The sequence below is a fragment of the Haliotis cracherodii genome, unplaced genomic scaffold (assembly GCF_022045235.1).
Source record: "Haliotis cracherodii isolate W230 unplaced genomic scaffold, xgHalCrac1.p SCAF_15, whole genome shotgun sequence".
NCBI classification, from domain to species: domain Eukaryota; kingdom Metazoa; phylum Mollusca; class Gastropoda; order Lepetellida; family Haliotidae; genus Haliotis; species Haliotis cracherodii.
In genome coordinates this window covers 10261582-10266467 of record NW_027266270.1, presented here as the reverse complement: position 1 = coordinate 10266467, position 4886 = coordinate 10261582, and positions in this window count along the sequence as shown.

The window sequence follows — 4886 nt, the reverse complement described above, 5'->3', positions numbered from 1 at the left end:
TTTAAGGTTACACCTTATACCTACATATGTTCTTTAAAGTTTTCACCTTATATCTGCATATCTTCTCTTAAGGTTTTACCTTAAACCTGTATATGTTCTTTAAGGTTATACCTTATGCATGCTTATGTTCTTTAAGGTTATACCTTATGCATGTATATGTTCTTTAAGGTTATAACGTATGCATGTATATGTTCTTTAAGGTTATAACTTATGCATGTATGTATTCTTTAAGGTTATAACTTATGCATGTATATGTTCTTTAAGGTTATACCTTATGCATGTATATGTTCTTTAAGATTATACCTTATGCATGTATATGTTCTTTAAGGTTATAACTTATGCATGTTTATGTTCTTTAAGGTTATAACTTATGCATGTATATGTTCTTTAAAGTTATACCTTATGCATATATATGTTCTTTCAGGTTACAACTTATGCATGTATGTATTCTTTAAGGTAATACCTTATGCATGTATATGTTATTTCAGGTTATACCTTATGCGTGTATATGTTCTTTAAGGTTATAACTTATGCATGTACATGTTCTTTAAGGTTATACCTTATGCATGTATATGTTCTTTAAGGTGATAGCTTATGCATGTATGTATTCTTTAAGGTTATACCTTATGCATGTATATATTCTTTAAGGTTATAACTTATGCATGTATGTATTCTTAAAGGTTATACCTTATGCATGTATATGTTCTTTAAGGTTATACCTTATGCATGTTTATGTTCTTTAAGGTTATACCTTATGCATGTATATGTTCTTTAAGGTTATACCTTATGCATGTATTTGTTCTTTAGGGTTATACCTTATGCATGTATATGTTCTTCAAGGTTTACAACTTATGCATGTATATGTTCTTTAAGGTTACAACGTATGCATGTATGTGTTCTTTAAGGTTATACCTTATGCATGTACATGTATATATTATTTCAGGTTATACCTTATGCATGTTTATGTTCTTTAAGGTTATACCTTATGCATGTATATGTTCTTTAAGGTAATAGCTTATGCATGTATATGTTCTTTAAGGTTATACCTTATGCATGTATGCACCTTCTTAGACTAAGCCCTGAATTGAGTAGATGAAAACAACTAAGTCACATTCATATGTAGTTTCCATGGATAACGCTAGATATATCACATTCGTCAAGTGACTTTCAACAAGTGTTCTGTTTTTAATGAACATCAGAAACTGCAGAAATATTCTGTCATTGATTCTTCTGAGCATGTCTAATAACGAATAGAGTATTTTTTACTTTTTACTTAAATCAATTAAATCATCTGGTGCAAATCCACAAACTCAACATCGTCAATGTATTTCACAATTATTGCCAATTGCTGATATTTACATTGTGTCGAATGTTACATGCTCTATGATCTGCCGATCCAAAACGGAAATGCATCCACACGGTTATAAGTCAATGTTTTCCACATGCCACAAGAAGGAAAATACATAAAGGTTTCTTATATGAGTGGTCTGCCGTAGTGTTTCTTATTTTAACAGTACTGCTTTTTCAGCATGGGCACGATAGTGCCCTGTGGATTACAGTTGGCCGACAAAGTTTGATATATCTCCAATCTCATAAAATCAGATCTGATTTACTCCTACCGATAACTCTATCCGTCGAGATCTGACAAATTGCACAGGAGGTCACGTCGTGGTGAAGCAGGGGGCACGGGTGGCCCAGTCGTCTTAGGCGCCGCGATTCGCTGTACAGAGTTGCGTCCCTTGGGCAGGCCAGAAACCTATGATTGTGGGTTCGAATCCATTTTCGCCCCGATTATGTTTCTAGGTTTGTCCATACCTTTTCCGTGCTTGTGGGTTTCACCGAAGTGGTCAGCGTTCGAGACCTGCATCCCGCCGTGATATATCTGGAATACTGTTCAACAGTTTTTACAGACCGCGGTCATATAGCTGGAATACTGTGCGGCGTTAACAAATAGACAAACAAATCTTAATTGTACGATGTACGATTCCAACTGTATCATGATCATGTGTTTATGAATCACTGTCAAGAAGTCCTGATACATTGAATAGGATTTAATGCAAAGTTATACCGACTTCAGAAAATGCGTGATTTCATAAAAAAAACATGAACATGCCAAAATGTCAATTTACAAATCAATAGCGTGTGTGTCCACCTCTGGTTGCGATGCAAGCAACACATCTTCGTCTCATGGAGTGGACCAGGCGTCGCAAAAAGTCCTGTGGGATATCTGTCCATATCTGCTGGAGCATGTTTCGAAGTTCCTGGAGTGTCTGTGGAACACGTGGTTGACGTCGAAGACGCCGATCCATCTCATCCCACATGTGCTCGATTGGTGAGAGATAAGAGGAGCAAACCGGCAAGGGGGTGACATTCACGTTGTTTTGTTGAAGAGTACCCTGAACAAGTCGAGCAATATGAGGCCGGGTGTTGTCATGTTGAAAGGAAATGCCTTGGCCATGATGACGTAAAAACGGTAGAACAACAGGGCCGATGATCTCGTCGCGGTGTTTATCTGAGTGGTTGTTGTCAGCACGATGCTAAACAATGCATATGGAATCCCGTTAACGCACATGATTTTATACCCATTCTGGGTAGTGAAATGCATGGGGCTTGCATAAAAGTCAACTTTTGCATGGAATGCATGCTTTTCTGTAGCAGTTGCGTTTTTGTGACTTGATTCCATGCATGTACTACAATATTGAAAACCATACTTTACTTGTTTGAAAAATACACTTAAATATTGGTGTCACAGGAACTTTTGTTGTTGAGTATAGTAAGATATATGATTTGTATTGCGCATACGTGTGTATAGATAGATAGATAGATAGATAGATAGATAGATAGATAGATAGATAGATAGATAGATAGATAGAATTGTCATGCCTATTTTGTCCTACAATAATTTCTCTTAGATGTGAAAATCAACCATACAAACGTAACTGTAAATAAGATAGGTATAATAAAAAAAAGAAAAAAAAGAAATAACTGCAAGAGCACAGTTTACCACAACAAAAGTTGTAAACAGTTATCGTTAGGGAGTGACGACGGGAGGTCTTGTGTTATTGCACCAATGCTGTTTCTTTTCATGTGACAGGAATTCGTGTATGAATACCCTCACCGCGTTGCGTTTGGATTACATTGTGCTGTCCAAAACATCCTGTAACATGTGTACGTGCCCTGTGGGTTGGTTATGCGAACTAACTGGAGGTAAATAACCCCGTGTCTGTGTTTGAGTCAACCAGGACGTAAACCGGTATGTAAATAGTGTCATTATTATTGCGTTTCAAATCCGAAACTTACTAAAGGTCTGAAGGATTGCTGCGTACTATCAAACGGTTTGGGCGGGGAAGAAATGGCATTCGGTTGTGATTCAGTTTATTAAAATGTGAAGCATGCATCAGAAGCCTTAAAGACATTTTTAGTACTTGTGTACGTGATCACATTCAGATGATTTTACACTGCCTGCAGGAAATTATATTGTTGCTTTACTTTCTGTCGAACTGCATTGGTGATGCTGCAGAATGCTTTCTGCTTTCATAGACTCATGAAAAGGATAGTGTGAACCAGAGTATTTATAGTGGTCAAACGCTGAATCAATATTATTGTGATATTGGCGATATTGATTAATGAAGAGTAGTAATATGGACATGACACCCCCATTCGAATGGATAAGAGTCCTTTAAAGGTGAACACGAGCTTATTTTATGTAGTGCCTAATTATCGGCTACCATTACCATGCGACCACCTGATAGTTAACAGTACTCTGCATATATAAGCGAGTGAGCATGGTGTTTCGCACGTATAGCAATATTCCAGCAATCAGGGATGATTGTTGAGTGGTGAGTGGTGCGTGGTGTGTGTATGGTGCACCAAAAATGGCCTCACAGATCCAACTTTGAGAATCAAACCCTGGCCTTTTCTGGGACGGGCGAACGTTTAAACACTTGGCTTTGTTGTAAGACAAGTCCACATGGGCATTTGGGGTGACAGACACTGGACCATTATATATGTTGTATTACACTGCAGTGATTTTGGCATGAAGTTACTTTGGGAGGATACAAGCTGTCCTACCGCCACTACAGAATATATGAGAGGAATCAACAATATCTGAAGGAGGGAGTCGCAATTGAACAGTAGAATACACATTTGACTGTTGGACAATAACAAGCGTAAACTCCTTGGGCTAGATGACACTAGTAATATTGAATTGACTCGAATTGAAAATCGGGTTAAACATTGAGTGAGTGAGTGAGTGAGTGAGTATGGTTTTACTCCGCGCGCTTTTAGCAATATTCCAGCAACATCACGGCGGGGACACCAGAAATGGGCTTCACACGTGACGAACGAACGCTTTAACCACTAGGCTACCCTACCGCCCTGGGTTAAACATTGCCTTATATAGTGTGTTAAATCAGGTTTTGTCCAATAGGACATACGGTCTAAAGATTTCTAGCCTTGATATGACTTAAACACACGCTTTTATCGTTGCATTTACCTCGTGATAGTGGGCTAAATGTAAAGGGTTTATACATGCGTTACACGTTTACATTACATTTACATTTCAATAGTCGGAAAATGCGATATCGTTCACGTCAATTTTGTTCAACAGGATAGGGAGATATATCCTCATTGAACACTTTCACTCATGCATGGTTCTGCCTGAAATAACGTTTGTATAACTGACAAGGAAATCGAGTATTGATTTGATTGCAGATATAGAACTAGCATATGCATGAGCGTGTATATTCATATCAAAATGCCATTTCAAATGTGTGCCTGTAAGGAGAGCATTACTAAAGCAACTCATGGGCGTGTCTCGGTTCATACGTGAAGTCCTACGACGTCGGTTACCACACACCTCTTTCCCATGTACTGAGAATAATGTA